At 35.5% G+C, this 16,485-nt stretch overlaps 8 non-coding genes across 8 annotated transcripts; all 8 read left to right on the top strand.

Moving 5' to 3' along the window:
- Positions 1–452: 452 nt before the first annotated feature.
- Positions 453–524, top strand: TRNAQ-UUG (transfer RNA glutamine (anticodon UUG)). The gene has a single exon. It is a non-coding gene; the product is annotated as a tRNA-Gln (tRNA).
- A 1,712-nt stretch (positions 525–2,236) lies between these two features.
- On the top strand, positions 2,237–2,308 carry TRNAQ-UUG (transfer RNA glutamine (anticodon UUG)). Its single transcript has one exon. It is a non-coding gene; the product is annotated as a tRNA-Gln (tRNA).
- An 820-nt stretch (positions 2,309–3,128) lies between these two features.
- On the top strand, positions 3,129–3,200 carry TRNAQ-UUG (transfer RNA glutamine (anticodon UUG)). Its single transcript has one exon. It is a non-coding gene; the product is annotated as a tRNA-Gln (tRNA).
- Positions 3,201–4,020: 820 nt separating this feature from the next.
- On the top strand, positions 4,021–4,092 carry TRNAQ-UUG (transfer RNA glutamine (anticodon UUG)). The gene has a single exon. It is a non-coding gene; the product is annotated as a tRNA-Gln (tRNA).
- Positions 4,093–7,584: 3,492 nt separating this feature from the next.
- Positions 7,585–7,656, top strand: TRNAQ-UUG (transfer RNA glutamine (anticodon UUG)). The gene has a single exon. It is a non-coding gene; the product is annotated as a tRNA-Gln (tRNA).
- Positions 7,657–9,368: 1,712 nt separating this feature from the next.
- TRNAQ-UUG (transfer RNA glutamine (anticodon UUG)) lies at positions 9,369–9,440 on the top strand. The gene has a single exon. It is a non-coding gene; the product is annotated as a tRNA-Gln (tRNA).
- A 1,709-nt stretch (positions 9,441–11,149) lies between these two features.
- On the top strand, positions 11,150–11,221 carry TRNAQ-UUG (transfer RNA glutamine (anticodon UUG)). The gene has a single exon. It is a non-coding gene; the product is annotated as a tRNA-Gln (tRNA).
- Positions 11,222–12,931: 1,710 nt separating this feature from the next.
- On the top strand, positions 12,932–13,003 carry TRNAQ-UUG (transfer RNA glutamine (anticodon UUG)). Its single transcript has one exon. It is a non-coding gene; the product is annotated as a tRNA-Gln (tRNA).
- Positions 13,004–16,485: the final 3,482 nt, after the last annotated feature.

Here is a 16,485-nt window from a genome sequence, read left to right as displayed (position 1 = left end):
TAGATTTGCCATATTGCTATATTTGAGAAAAAGTTTTCTCTGTATGCCATATAGAGAAATGCTGCATCAGCCAAAGGATGCCATTTTTGTTTATTCCTAACATGGATTTAAAAATTCTCTGTTTTGTATGTGTCTATGATTTTCTCTAGCAAGTTTCAAGGGCTGCTAACTCTAGCCAATGCCATGTGTTGATCCCAGTCTTCATGCACTTTGTTGCTGGATAAAATCCTTTCTTGGCATTTCTTGTAGGACAACAAGAAAAAGCACATGGCCTATATGGGGATCAAACCCGTGACCTTGGCATTATTAGCTCCACGCTCTAACCAACTGAGTGAACCAGCCATACATAAAAGCATCAGCAAACACAAAAATGCCAAATGTACCTAAAACAGGAGAACATTCAGTATTTCAAAGATCAGCTATATTGAGTAGAGGCAGATTCTATAATAAAGGGTTCTATGGTGTAATGGAGAGCACTCTGGACTTTGAATCCAGTAATCCGAGTTCATATCTCGGTGGGACCTAACTTTGTTCATTTTCCTTAAAGTTTAATTTTCAAAGTTTTAGGATAGCTTATCTATATTGAAACTTTCTATAAATCCCATCAACTTCAGTGGATTCTTTACTCCAAACTAATTTTGAAACTGTTTCAAATCAGTTTTCAACTGGAGAGATGTTTGTCAAACATTTGGAAATAAGAAAATTTGCAATAAGAATGCAGTAATCCATCACTTGTGCTATGGTTTTTAGATATTCTGGTTTTTAGAAGTTACTTCTTCAGTGTGCACTAATTAGAGTAAAGGTCTGGTCTTCTTCTCTTCTTAAAACCTAGTACCCAGTAGATTCAAAGACCAAAAAAAGTCCTGATTGATTAAGTTGCCTTTGCATTTCTTAGATTTGCCATATTGCAATATTTGAGAAAAAGTTTACTCTGTATGCCATATAGAGAAATGCTGCATCAGCCAAAGGATGACATTTTTGTTTATTCCTAACATGGATTTAAAAATTCTCTGTTTTGTATGTGTCTATGATGTTCTCTAGCAAGTTTCAAGGGCTGCTATCTCTAGCCAATGCCATGTGTTGATCCCAGTCTTCATGCACTTTGTTGCTGGATAAAATCCTTTCTTGGCATTTCTTGTAGGACAACAAAAAAAAGCACATGGCCTATATGGGGATCAAACCCGTGACTTTGGCATTATTAGCTCCACGCTCTAACCAACTGAGTGAACCGGCCAAACATAAAAGCATCAGCAAACACAAAAATGCCAAATGTACCTAAAACAGGAGAACATTCAGTATTTCAAAGATCAGCTATATTGAGTAGAGGAAGAGTCTATAATAAAGGGTTCTATGGTGTAATGGTGAACACTCTGGACTTTGAATCCAGTGATCTGAGTTCAAATCTTGGTGTGACCAAACTTTGTTCATTTTCCTTAAAGTTTAATTTTCAAAGATTCAGGATAACTTATCTGTATTTAAACTTTGTATAAATCCCATCAACTGCAGTGGTTTCTTTACTCCAAACTAATTTTGAAACTGTTTCAAATCAGTTTTCAACTGGAGAGATGTTTGTCAAACATTTGGAAATAAGAAAATTTGCAATAAGAATGCAGTAATCCATCACTTGTGCTATGGTTTTTAGATATTCTGGTTTTTAGAATTTACTTCTTCAGTGTGCACTAATTAGAGTAAAGGTCTGGTCTTCTTCTCTTCTTAAAACCTTGTCCCCAGTAGATTCAATCAGCAAAAAAGGTCCTGATTGATTAAGTTGCCTTTGCATTTCTTAGATTTGCCATATTGCTATATTTGAGAAAAAGTTTTCTCTGTATGCCATATAGAGAAATGCTGCATCAGCCAAAGGATGCCATTTTTGTTTATTCCTAACATGGATTTAAAAATTCTCTGTTTTGTATGTGTCTATGATGTTCTCTAGCAAGTTTCAAGGGCTGCTAACTCTAGCCAATGCCATGTGTTGATCCCAGACTTCATGCACTTTGTTGCTGGATAAAATCCTTTCTTGGCATTTCTTGTAGGACAACAAGAAAAAGCACATGGCCTATATGGGGATCAAACCCGTGACCTTGGCATTATTAGCTCCACGCTCTAGCCAACTGAGTGAACCAGCCATACATAAAAGCATCAGCAAACACAAAAATGCCAAATGTACCTAAAACAGGAGAACATTCAGTATTTCAAAGATCAGCTATATTGAGTAGAGGCAGATTCTATCATAAAGGGTTCTATGGTGTAATGGTGAGCACTCTGGACTTTGAATCCAGTGATCTGAGTTAAAATCTTGGTGGGACCTAACTTTGTTCATTTTCCTTAAAGTTTAATTTTCAAAGTTTTAGGATAGCTTATCTATATTTAAACTTTCTATAAATCCCATCAACTGCAGTGGTTTCTTTACTCCAAACTAATTTTGAAACTGTTTCAAATCAGTTTTCAACTGGAGAGATGTTTGTCAAACATTTGGAAATAAGAAAATTTGCAATAAGAATGCAGTAATCCATCACTTGTGCTATGGTTTTTAGATATTCTGGTTTTTAGAATTTACTTCTTCAGTGTGCACTAATTAGAGTAAAGGTCTGGTCTTCTTCTCTTCTTAAAACCTAGTCCCCAGTAGATTCAAAGACCAAAAAAAGTCCTGATTGATTAAGTTGCCTTTGCATTTCTTAGATTTGCCATATTGCAATATTTGAGAAAAAGTTTACTCTGTATGCCATATAGAGAAATGCTGCATCAGCCAAAGGATGACATTTTTGTTTATTCCTAACATGGATTTAAAAATTCTCTGTTTTGTATGTGTCTATGATGTTCTCTAGCAAGTTTCAAGGGCTGCTAACTCTAGCCAATGCCATGTGTTGATCCCAGTCTTCATGCACTTTGTTGCTGGATAAAATTCTTTCTTGGCATTTCTTGTAGGACAACAAAAAAAAGCACATGGCCTATATGGGGATCAAACCCGTGACTTTGGCATTATTAGCTCCACGCTCTAACCAACTGAGTGAACCGGCCAAACATAAAAGCATCAGCAAACACAAAAATGCCAAATGTACCTAAAACAGGAGAACATTCAGTATTTCAAAGATCAGCTATATTGAGTAGAGGAAGAGTCTATAATAAAGGGTTCTATGGTGTAATGGTGAACACTCTGGACTTTGAATCCAGTGATCTGAGTTCAAATCTTGGTGGGACCTAACTTTGTTCATTTTCCTTAAAGTTTAATTTTCAAAGATTCAGGATAACTTATCTGTATTTAAACTTTGTATAAATCCCATCAACTGCAGTGGTTTCTTTACTCCAAACTAATTTTGAAACTGTTTCAAATCAGTTTTCAACTGGAGAGATGTTTGTCAAACATTTGGAAATAAGAAAATTTGCAATAAGAATGCAGTAATCCATCACTTGTGCTATGGTTTTTAGATATTCTGGTTTTTAGAATTTACTTCTTCAGTGTGCACTAATTAGAGTAAAGGTCTGGTCTTCTTCTCTTCTTAAAACCTTGTCCCCAGTAGATTCAATCACCAAAAAAGGTCCTGATTGATTAAGTTGCCTTTGCATTTCTTAGATTTGCCATATTGCTATATTTGAGAAAAAGTTTTCTCTGTATGCCATATAGAGAAATGCTGCATCAGCCAAAGGATGCCATTTTTGTTTATTCCTAACATGGATTTAAAAATTCTCTGTTTTGTATGTGTCTATGATTTTCTCTAGCAAGTTTCAAGGGCTGCTAACTCTAGCCAATGCCATGTGTTGATCCCAGTCTTCATGCACTTTGTTGCTGGATAAAATCCTTTCTTGGCATTTCTTGTAGGACAACAAGAAAAAGCACATGGCCTATATGGGGATCAAACCCGTGACCTTGGCATTATTAGCTCCACGCTCTAACCAACTGAGTGAACCAGCCATACATAAAAGCATCAGCAAACACAAAAATGCCAAATGTACCTAAAACAGGAGAACATTCAGTATTTCAAAGATCAGCTATATTGAGTAGAGGCAGATTCTATAATAAAGGGTTCTATGGTGTAATGGAGAGCACTCTGGACTTTGAATCTAGTGATCCGAGTTCAAATCTCGGTGGGACCTAACTTTGTTCATTTTCCTTAAAGTTTAATTTTCAAAGTTTTAGGATAGCTTATCTATATTTAAACTTTCTATAAATCCCATCAACTGCAGTGGTTTCTTTACTCCAAACTAATTTTGAAACTGTTTCAAATCAGTTTTCAACTGGAGAGATGTTTGTCAAACATTTGGAAATAAGAAAATTTGCAATAAGAATGCAGTATTCCATCACTTGTGCTATGGTTTTTAGATATTCTGGTTTTTAGAATTTACTTCTTCAGTGTGCACTAATTAGAGTAAAGGTCTGGTCTTCTTCTCTTCTTAAAACCTAGTCCCCAGTAGATTCAATCACCAAAAAGGTCCTGATTGATTTAGTTGCCTTTGCATTTCTTAGATTTGCCATATTGCAATATTTGAGAAAAAGTTTCTCTGTATGCCATATAGAGAAATGCTGCATCAGCCAAAGGATGACATTTTTGTTTATTCCTAACATGGATTTAAAAATTCTCTGTTTTCTATGTGTCTATGATGTTCTCTAGCAAGTTTCAAGGGCTGCTAACTCTAGCCAATGCCATGTGTTGATCCCAGTCTTCATGCACTTTGTTGCTGGATAAAATCCTTTCTTGGCATTTCTTGTAGGACAACAAGAAAAGCACAAGGCCTATATGGGGATCAAACCCGTGACTTTGGCATTATTAGCTCCACGCTCTAACCAACTGAGTGAACCAGCCATACATAAAAGCATCAGCAAACACAAAAATGCCAAATGTACCTAAAACAGGAGAACATTCAGTATTTCAAAGATCAGCTATATTGAGTAGAGGAAGAGTCTATAATACAGGCTTCTATGGTGTAATGGTGAACACTCTGGACTTTGAATCCAGTGATCTGAGTTCAAATCTTGGTGTGACCTAACTTTGTTCATTTTCCTTAAAGTTTAATTTTCAAAGATTCAGGATAACTTATCTGTATTTAAACTTTGTATAAATCCCATCAACTGCAGTGGTTTCTTTACTCCAAACTAATTTTGAAACTGTTTCAAATCAGTTTTCAACTGGAGAGATGTTTGTCAAACATTTGGAAATAAGAAAATTTGCAATAAGAATGCAGTAATCCATCACTTGTGCTATGGTTTTTAGATATTCTGGTTTTTAGAATTTACTTCTTCAGTGTGCACTAATTAGAGTAAAGGTCTGGTCTTCTTCTCTTCTTAAAACCTTGTCCCCAGTAGATTCAATCACCAAAAAAGGTCCTGATTGATTAAGTTGCCTTTGCATTTCTTAGATTTGCCATATTGCTATATTTGAGAAAAAGTTTTCTCTGTATGCCATATAGAGAAATGCTGCATCAGCCAAAGGATGCCATTTTTGTTTATTCCTAACATGGATTTAAAAATTCTCTGTTTTTTATGTGTCTATGATGTTCTCTAGCAAGTTTCAAGGGCTGCTAACTCTAGCCAATGCCATGTGTTGATCCCAGTCTTCATGCACTTTGTTGCTGGATAAAATCCTTTCTTGGCATTTCTTGTAGGACAACAAGAAAAGCACAAGGCCTATATGGGGATCAAACCCATGACTTTGGCATTATTAGCTCCACGCTCTAACCAACTGAGTGAACCAGCCATACATAAAAGCATCAGCAAACACAAAAATGCCAAATGTACCTAAAACAGGAGAACATTCAGTATTTCAAAGATCAGCTATATTGAGTAGAGGAAGATTCTATAATAAAGGGTTCTATGGTGTAATGATGAGCACTCTGTACTTTGAATTCAGCGATCCGAGTTCAAATCTCGGTGGGACCTAACTTTGTTAATTTTCCTTAAAGTTTAATTTTCAAAGTTTTAGGATAGCTTATCTATATTGAAACTTTCTATAAATCCCATCAACTTCAGTGGTTTCTTTACTCCAAACTAATTTTGAAACTGTTTCAAATCAGTTTTCAACTGGAGAGATGTTTGTCAAACATTTGGAAATAAGAAAATTTGCAATAAGAATGCAGTAATCCATCACTTGTGCTATGGTTTTTAGATATTCTGGTTTTTAGAAGTTACTTCTTCAGTGTGCACTAATTAGAGTAAAGGTCTGGTCTTCTTCTCTTCTTAAAACCTAGTCCCCAGTAGATTCAAAGACCAAAAAAAGTCCTGATTGATTAAGTTGCCTTTGCATTTCTTAGATTTGCCATATTGCAATATTTGAGAAAAAGTTTTCTCTGTATGCCATATAGAGAAATACTGCATCAGCCAAAGGATGACATTTTTGTTTATTCCTAACATGGATTTAAAAATTCTCTGTTTTCTATGTGTCTATGATGTTCTCTAGCAAGTTTCAAGGGCTGCTAACTCTAGCCAATGCCATGTGTTGATCCCAGTCTTCATGCACTTTGTTGCTGGATAAAATCTTTTCTTGGCATTTCTTGTAGGACAACAAAAAAAAGCACATGGCCTATATGGGGATCAAACCCGTGACTTTGGCATTATTAGCTCCACGCTCTAACCAACTGAGTGAACCGGCCAAACATAAAAGCATCAGCAAACACAAAAATGCCAAATGTACCTAAAACAGGAGAACATTCAGTATTTCAAAGATCAGCTATATTGAGTAGAGGAAGAGTCTATAATAAAGGGTTCTATGGTGTAATGGTGAACACTCTGGACTTTGAATCCAGTGATCTGAGTTCAAATCTTGGTGTGACCAAACTTTGTTCATTTTCCTTAAAGTTTAATTTTCAAAGATTCAGGATAACTTATCTGTATTTAAACTTTGTATAAATCCCATCAACTGCAGTGGTTTCTTTACTCCAAACTAATTTTGAAACTGTTTCAAATCAGTTTTCAACTGGAGAGATGTTTGTCAAACATTTGGAAATAAGAAAATTTGCAATAAGAATGCAGTAATCCATCACTTGTGCTATGGTTTTTAGATATTCTGGTTTTTAGAATTTACTTCTTCAGTGTGCACTAATTAGAGTAATGGTCTGGTCTTCTTCTCTTCTTAAAACCTTGTCCCCAGTAGATTCAATCACCAAAAAAGGTCCTGATTGATTAAGTTGCCTTTGCATTTCTTAGATTTGCCATATTGCTATATTTGAGAAAAAGTTTTCTCTGTATGCCATATAGAGAAATGCTGCATCAGCCAAAGGATGCCATTTTTGTTTATTCCTAACATGGATTTAAAAATTCTCTGTTTTGTATGTGTCTATGATGTTCTCTAGCAAGTTTCAAGGGCTGCTAACTCTAGCCAATGCCATGTGTTGATCCCAGACTTCATGCACTTTGTTGCTGGATAAAATCCTTTCTTGGCATTTCTTGTAGGACAACAAGAAAAAGCACATGGCCTATATGGGGATCAAACCCGTGACCTTGGCATTATTAGCTCCACGCTCTAGCCAACTGAGTGAACCAGCCATACATAAAAGCATCAGCAAACACAAAAATGCCAAATGTACCTAAAACAGGAGAACATTCAGTATTTCAAAGATCAGCTATATTGAGTAGAGGCAGATTCTATCATAAAGGGTTCTATGGTGTAATGGTGAGCACTCTGGACTTTGAATCCAGTGATCTGAGTTAAAATCTTGGTGGGACCTAACTTTGTTCATTTTCCTTAAAGTTTAATTTTCAAAGTTTTAGGATAGCTTATCTATATTTAAACTTTCTATAAATCCCATCAACTGCAGTGGTTTCTTTACTCCAAACTAATTTTGAAACTGTTTCAAATCAGTTTTCAACTGGAGAGATGTTTGTCAAACATTTGGAAATAAGAAAATTTGCAATAAGAATGCAGTAATCCATCACTTGTGCTATGGTTTTTAGATATTCTGGTTTTTAGAATTTACTTCTTCAGTGTGCACTAATTAGAGTAAAGGTCTGGTCTTCTTCTCTTCTTAAAACCTAGTCCCCAGTAGATTCAAAGACCAAAAAAAGTCCTGATTGATTAAGTTGCCTTTGCATTTCTTAGATTTGCCATATTGCAATATTTGAGAAAAAGTTTACTCTGTATGCCATATAGAGAAATGCTGCATCAGCCAAAGGATGCCATTTTTGTTTATTCCTAACATGGATTTAAAAATTCTCTGTTTTGTATGTGTCTATGATGTTCACTAGCAAGTTTCAAGGGCTGCTAACTCTAGCCAATGCCATGTGTTGATCCCAGTCTTCATGCACTTTGTTGCTGGATAAAATCCTTTCTTGGCATTTCTTGTAGGACAACAAAAAAAAGCACATGGCCTATATGGGGATCAAACCCGTGACTTTGGCATTATTAGCTCCACGCTCTAACCAACTGAGTGAACCGGCCAAACATAAAAGCATCAGCAAACACAAAAATGCCAAATGTACCTAAAACAGGAGAACATTCAGTATTTCAAAGATCAGCTATATTGAGTAGAGGAAGAGTCTATAATAAAGGGTTCTATGGTGTAATGGTGAACACTCTGGACTTTGAATCCAGTGATCTGAGTTCAAATCTTGGTGCGACCTAACTTTGTTCATTTTCCTTAAAGTTTAATTTTCAAAGATTCAGGATAACTTATCTGTATTTAAACTTTGTATAAATCCCATCAACTGCAGTGGTTTCTTTACTCCAAACTAATTTTGAAACTGTTTCAAATCAGTTTTCAACTGGAGAGATGTTTGTCAAACATTTGGAAATAAGAAAATTTGCAATAAGAATGCAGTAATCCATCACTTGTGCTATGGTTTTTAGATATTCTGGTTTTTAGAATTTACTTCTTCAGTGTGCACTAATTAGAGTAAAGGTCTGGTCTTCTTCTCTTCTTAAAACCTTGTCCCCAGTAGATTCAATCACCAAAAAAGGTCCTGATTGATTAAGTTGCCTTTGCATTTCTTAGATTTGCCATATTGCTATATTTGAGAAAAAGTTTTCTCTGTATGCCATATAGAGAAATGCTGCATCAGCCAAAGGATGCCATTTTTGTTTATTCCTAACATGGATTTAAAAATTCTCTGTTTTGTATGTGTCTATGATTTTCTCTAGCAAGTTTCAAGGGCTGCTAACTCTAGCCAATGCCATGTGTTGATCCCAGTCTTCATGCACTTTGTTGCTGGATAAAATCCTTTCTTGGCATTTCTTGTAGGACAACAAGAAAAAGCACATGGCCTATATGGGGATCAAACCCGTGACCTTGGCATTATTAGCTCCACGCTCTAACCAACTGAGTGAACCAGCCATACATAAAAGCATCAGCAAACACAAAAATGCCAAATGTACCTAAAACATGAGAACATTCAGTATTTCAAAGATCAGCTATATTGAGTAGAGGAAGATTCTATAATAAAGGGTTCTATGGTGTAATGGAGAGCACTCTGGACTTTGAATCCAGTGATTCGAGTTCAAATCTCGGTGGGACCTAACTTTGTTCATTTTCCTTAAAGTTTAATTTTCAAAGTTTTAGGATAGCTTATCTATATTTAAACTTTCTATAAATCCCATCAACTGCAGTGGTTTCTTTACTCCAAACTAATTTTGAAACTGTTTCAAATCAGTTTTCAACTGGAGAGATGTTTGTCAAACATTTGGAAATAAGAAAATTTGCAATAAGAATGCAGTATTCCATCACTTGTGCTATGGTTTTTAGATATTCTGGTTTTTAGAATTTACTTCTTCAGTGTGCACTAATTAGAGTAAAGGTCTGGTCTTCTTCTCTTCTTAAAACCTAGTCCCCAGTAGATTCAATCACCAAAAAGGTCCTGATTGATTTAGTTGCCTTTGCATTTCTTAGATTTGCCATATTGCAATATTTGAGAAAAAGTTTTCTCTGTATGCCATATAGAGAAATGCTGCATCAGCCAAAGGATGACATTTTTGTTTATTCCTAACATGGATTTAAAAATTCTCTGTTTTCTATGTGTCTATGATGTTCTCTAGCAAGTTTCAAGGGCTGCTAACTCTAGCCAATGCCATGTGTTGATCCCAGTCTTCATGCACTTTGTTGCTGGATAAAATCCTTTCTTGGCATTTCTTGTAGGACAACAAGAAAAGCACAAGGCCTATATGGGGATCAAACCCGTGACTTTGGCATTATTAGCTCCACGCTCTAACCAACTGAGTGAACCAGCCATACATAAAAGCATCAGCAAACACAAAAATGCCAAATGTACCTAAAACAGGAGAACATTCAGTATCTCAAAGATCAGCTATATTGAGTAGAGGAAGAGTCTATAATAAAGGGTTCTATGGTGTAATGGTGAACACTCTGGACTTTGAATCCAGTGATCTGAGTTCAAATCTTGGTGTGACCTAACTTTGTTCATTTTCCTTAAAGTTTAATTTTCAAAGATTCAGGATAACTTATCTGTATTTAAACTTTGTATAAATCCCATCAACTGCAGTGGTTTCTTTACTCCAAACTAATTTTGAAACTGTTTCAAATCAGTTTTCAACTGGAGAGATGTTTGTCAAACATTTGGAAATAAGAAAATTTGCAATAAGAATGCAGTAATCCATCACTTGTGCTATGGTTTTTAGATATTCTGGTTTTTAGAATTTACTTCTTCAGTGTGCACTAATTAGAGTAAAGGTCTGGTCTTCTTCTCTTCTTAAAACCTTGTCCCCAGTAGATTCAATCACCAAAAAAGGTCCTGATTGATTAAGTTGCCTTTGCATTTCTTAGATTTGCCATATTGCTATATTTGAGAAAAAGTTTTCTCTGTATGCCATATAGAGAAATGCTGCATCAGCCAAAGGATGCCATTTTTGTTTATTCCTAACATGGATTTAAAAATTCTCTGTTTTTTATGTGTCTATGATGTTCTCTAGCAAGTTTCAAGGGCTGCTAACTCTAGCCAATGCCATGTGTTGATCTAAGTCTTCATGCACTTTGTTGCTGGATAAAATCCTTTCTTGGCATTTCTTGTAGGACAACAAGAAAAGCACAAGGCCTATATGGGGATCAAACCCATGACTTTGGCATTATTAGCTCCACGCTCTAACCAACTGAGTGAACCAGCCATACATAAAAGCATCAGCAAACACAAAAATGCCAAATGTACCTAAAACAGGAGAACATTCAGTATTTCAAAGATCAGCTATATTGAGTAGAGGAAGATTCTATAATAAAGGGTTCTATGGTGTAATGGTGAGCACTCTGGACTTTGAATTCAGCGATCCGAGTTCAAATCTCGGTGGGACCTAACTTTGTTAATTTTCCTTAAAGTTTAATTTTCAAAGTTTTAGGATAGCTTATCTATATTGAAACTTTCTATAAATCCCATCAACTTCAGTGGTTTCTTTACTCCAAACTAATTTTGAAACTGTTTCAAATCAGTTTTCAACTGGAGAGATGTTTGTCAAACATTTGGAAATAAGAAAATTTGCAATAAGAATGCAGTAATCCATCACTTGTGCTATGGTTTTTAGATATTCTGGTTTTTAGAAGTTACTTCTTCAGTGTGCACTAATTAGAGTAAAGGTCTGGTCTTCTTCTCTTCTTAAAACCTAGTCCCCAGTAGATTCAAAGACCAAAAAAAGTCCTGATTGATTAAGTTGCCTTTGCATTTCTTAGATTTGCCATATTGCAATATTTGAGAAAAAGTTTTCTCTGTATGCCATATAGAGAAATGCTGCATCAGCCAAAGGATGACATTTTTGTTTATTCCTAACATGGATTTAAAAATTCTCTGTTTTGTATGTGTCTATGATGTTCTCTAGCAAGTTTCAAGGGCTGCTAACTCTAGCCAATGCCATGTGTTGATCCCAGTCTTCATGCACTTTGTTGCTGGATAAAATCTTTTCTTGGCATTTCTTGTAGGACAACAAAAAAAAGCACATGGCCTATATGGGGATCAAACCCGTGACTTTGGCATTATTAGCTCCACGCTCTAACCAACTGAGTGAACCGGCCAAACATAAAAGCATCAGCAAACACAAAAATGCCAAATGTACCTAAAACAGGAGAACATTCAGTATTTCAAAGATCAGCTATATTGAGTAGAGGAAGAGTCTATAATAAAGGGTTCTATGGTGTAATGGTGAGCACTCTGGACTTTGAATCCAGTGATCTGAGTTCAAATCTTGGTGTGACCTAACTTTGTTCATTTTCCTTAAAGTTTAATTTTCAAAGTTTTAGGATAGCTTATCTATATTGAAACTTTCTATAATCCCATCAACTTCAGTGGTTTCTTTACTCCAAACTAATTTTGAAACTGTTTCAAATCAGTTTTCAACTGGAGAGATGTTTGTCAAACATTTGGAAATAATAAAATTTGCAAAAAGGATGCAGTAATCCATCACTTGTGCTATGGTTTTTAGATATTCTGGTTTTTAGAAGTTACTTCTTCAGTGTGCACTAATTAGAGTAAAGGTCTGGTCTTCTTCTCTTCTTAAAACCTAGTCCCCAGTAGATTCAAAGACCAAAAAAAGTCCTGATTGATTAAGTTGCCTTTGCATTTCTTAGATTTGCCATATTGCAATATTTGAGAAAAAGTTTTCTCTGTATGCCATATAGAGAAATGCTGCATCAGCCAAAGGATGACATTTTTGTTTATTCCTAACATGGATTTAAAAATTCTCTGTTTTGTATGTGTCTATGATGTTCTCTAGCAAGTTTCAAGGGCTGCTAACTCTAGCCAATGCCATGTGTTGATCCCAGTCTTCATGCACTTTGTTGCTGGATAAAATCCTTTCTTGGCATTTCTTGTAGGACAACAAGAAAAAGCACATGGCCTATATGGGGATCAAACCCGTGACCTTGGCATTATTAGCTCCACGCTCTAACCAACTGAGTGAACCAGCCATACATAAAAGCATCAGCAAACACAAAAATGCCAAATGTACCTAAAACAGGAGAACATTCAGTATTTCAAAGATCAGCTATATTGAGTAGAGGCGATTCTATAATAAAGGGTTCTATGGTGTAATGGGGAGCACTCTGGACTTTGAATCCAGTGATCCGAGTTCAAATCTCGGTGGGACCTAACTTTATTCATTTTCCTTAAAGTTTAATTTTCAAAGTTTTAGGATAGCTTATCTATATTGAAACTTTCTATAAATCCCATCAACTGCAGTGGTTTCTTTACTCCAAACTAATTTTGAAACTGTTTCAAATCAGTTTTCAACTGGAGAGATGTTTGTCAAACATTTGGAAATAAGAAAATTTGCAATAAGAATGCAGTAATCCATCACTTGTGCTATGGTTTTTAGATATTCTGGTTTTTAGAAGTTACTTCTTCAGTGTGCACTAATTAGAGTAAAGGTCTGGTCTTCTTCTCTTCTTAAAACCTAGTCCCCAGTAGATTCAAAGACCAAAAAAAGTCCTGATTGATTAAGTTGCCTTTGCATTTCTTAGATTTGCCATATTGCAATATTTGAGAAAAAGTTTTCTCTGTATGCCATATAGAGAAATGCTGCATCAGCCAACGGATGACATTTTTTTTTTTTCCTAACATGGATTTAAAAATTCTCTGTTTTGTATGTGTCTATGATGTTCTCTAGCAAGTTTCAAGGGCTGCTAACTCTAGCCAATGCCATGTGTTGATCCCAGTCTTCATGCACTTTGTTGCTGGATAAAATCCTTTCTTGGCATTTCTTGTAGGACAACAAGAAAAAGCACATGGCCTATATGGGGATCAAACCCGTGACCTTGGCATTATTAGCTCCACGCTCTAACCAACTGAGTGAACCAGCCATACATAAAAGCATCAGCAAACACAAAAATGCCAAATGTACCTAAAACAGGAGAATATTCAGTATTTCAAAGATCAGCTATATTGAGTAGAGGAAGAGTCTATAACAAAGGGTTCTATGGTGTAATGGTGAGCACTCTGGACTTTGAATCAAGTGATCTGAGTTCAAATCTTGGTGTGACCTAACTTTGTTCATTTTCCTTAAAGTTTAATTTTCAAAGATTCAGGATAACTTATCTGTATTTAAACTTTGTATAAATCCTATCAACTTCAGTGGTTTATTTACTCTAAACTCATTTTGAAACTGTTTCAAATCAGTTTTCAACTGGAGAGTTGTTTGTCAAACATTTGGAAATAAGAAAAGTTGCAATAAGAATGCAGTGATCCATCACTTGTGCTATGGTTTTTAGATATTCTGGTTTTTAGAATTTGCTTCTTCAGTGTGCACTAATGAGAGTAAAGGTCTGGTCTTCTTCTCTTCTTAAAACTTAGTCCCCAGTAGATTAAATCACCAAGAAAATGTCCTGATTGATTAATTTGCCTTTGTATTTCTTAGATTTGCCATATTGCTATATTTGAGAAAAAGTTTTCTCTGTATGCCATATAGAGAAATGCTGCATTAGCCAAAGGATGACATTTTTGTTTATTCCTAACATGGATTTAAAAATTCTCTCTTTTGTTTATTTCTTTGATGTTCTCAAGAAAGTTTCAAGGGCTGCTAACTCTAGCCAATGCCATGTATTGATCCCAGTCTTCATGCACTTTGTCGCTGGATAAAATACTTTATTGGCATTTCTTGTAGGACAACAAGAAAAAGCACATGGCCTATATCGGGATCGAACCCTTGACCTTGCCGTTATTAGCTACACAATCTAACCAACTGAGCGAACCGGCCATACATAAAAGCATCAGCAAACACAAAAATGCCAAATGTACCTAAAACAGGAGAACATTCAGTAATTCAAAGATCAGCTATATTGAGTAGAGGAAGACACTCTAATAAAGGGTTCTATGGTGTAATAGTGAGCACTCTTGTCTTTGAGTCCAGTGATCTGAGTTCAAATCTTGGTGGGACTTAACTTTGTTGATTTTCCTTAAAGTTTAATTTCAAAGTTTTAGGATAGCTTATCTATATTTAAACTTTGTATAAATCCCATCAACTTCAGTGGTTTCTTTAATGCTAACTAATTTTGAAACTGTTTCAAATCAGTTTTCAACTGGAGAGATGTTTGTCAAACATTTGGAAATAAGAAAAGTTGCAATAAGAATGCAGTGATCCATAACTCGTGCTATGGTTTTTAGATATTCTGGTTTTTAGAATTTGCTTCTTTAGTGAGCACTAATGAAAGTAAAGGTCTGGTCTTCTTCACTTCTTAAAACTTAGTCCCCAGTAGATTCAATCACCAAAAAAATGTCATGATTGATTAATTTGCCTTTGTATTTCTTAGATTTGCCATATTGGTATATTTGAGAAAAGTTTTCTCTGTATGCCATATAGAGAAATGCTGCATCAGTCAAAGGATGACATTTTTGGTTATTCCTAACATGGATTTAAAAATTCTCTGTTTTGTATGTTTCTATGATGTTCTCTAGCAAGTTTCAAGGGCTGATAACTACAGGCAATGACATGTATTGATCCCAGTCTTCATGCACTTTGTTGCTGGATAAAATCCCTTCTTGGCATTTCTTGTAGGACAACAAGAAAAAGCACATGGCCTATATGGGGATCAAACCCGTGACCTTTGAATTATTAGCTCCACGCTCTAAGCAACTGAGTGAACCAGCCATACATAAAAGCATCAGCAAACACAAAAATGCCAAATGTACCTAATACAGGAGAACATTCAGTATTTCAAAGATCAGCTATATTGAGTAGAGGAAGACTCTATAATAAAGGGTTCTATGGTGTAATGGTGAGCACTCTGGACTTTGAATCCAGTGATCTGAGTTCAAATCTCGGTGCGACTTAACTTTGTTCATTTTCCTTAAAGTTTAATTTTCAAAGTTTTATGATAGCTTATCTATATTGAAACTTTCTATAAATCCCATCAACTTCAGAGGTTTCTTTACTCCAAACTAATTTTGAAACTGTTTCAAATCAGTTTTCAACTGGAGAGATGTTTGTCAAACATTTGGAAATAAGAAAATTTGTAATAAGAATGCAGTAATCCATCACTTGAGCTATGGTTTTTAGATATTCTGGTTTTTAGAATTTACTTCTTCAGTGTGCACTAATTAGAGTAAAGGTCTGGTCTTCTTCTCTTCTTAAAACCTAGTCCCCAGTAGATTCAATCACCAAAAAAAGTCCTGATTGATTAAGTTGCCTTAGCATTTCTTAGATTTGCCATATTGCTATATTTGAGAAAAAGTTTTCTCTGTATGCCATATAGAGAAATGCTGCATCAGCCAAAGGATGACATTTTTGTTTATTCCTAACATGGATTTAAAAATTCTCTGTTTTGTATGTGTCTATGATGTTCTCTAGCAAGTTTCAAGGGCTGCTAACTCTAGCCAATGCCATGTGTTGATGTCCGTCTTCATGCACTTTGTTGCTGGATAAAATCCTTTCTTGGCATTTCTTGTAGGACAACAAGAAAAAGCACATGGCCTATATGGGGATCAAACCCGTGACCTTGGCATTATTAGCTCCATGCTCTAACCAACTGAGTGAACCAGCCATACATAAAAGCATCAGCAAACACAAAAATGCCAAATGTACCTAAAACAGGAGAACATTCAGTATTTCAAAGATCAGCTATATTGAGTAGAGGAAG

Source organism: Taudactylus pleione, unplaced genomic scaffold, assembly GCF_031769625.1.
Source record: "Taudactylus pleione unplaced genomic scaffold, aTauple2 ptg000085l, whole genome shotgun sequence".
In the NCBI taxonomy this organism is placed as follows: domain Eukaryota; kingdom Metazoa; phylum Chordata; class Amphibia; order Anura; family Myobatrachidae; genus Taudactylus; species Taudactylus pleione.
The sequence above is the reverse complement of the archived record's forward strand: the minus strand, read 5'-3'. Positions and strand labels throughout refer to the sequence as shown.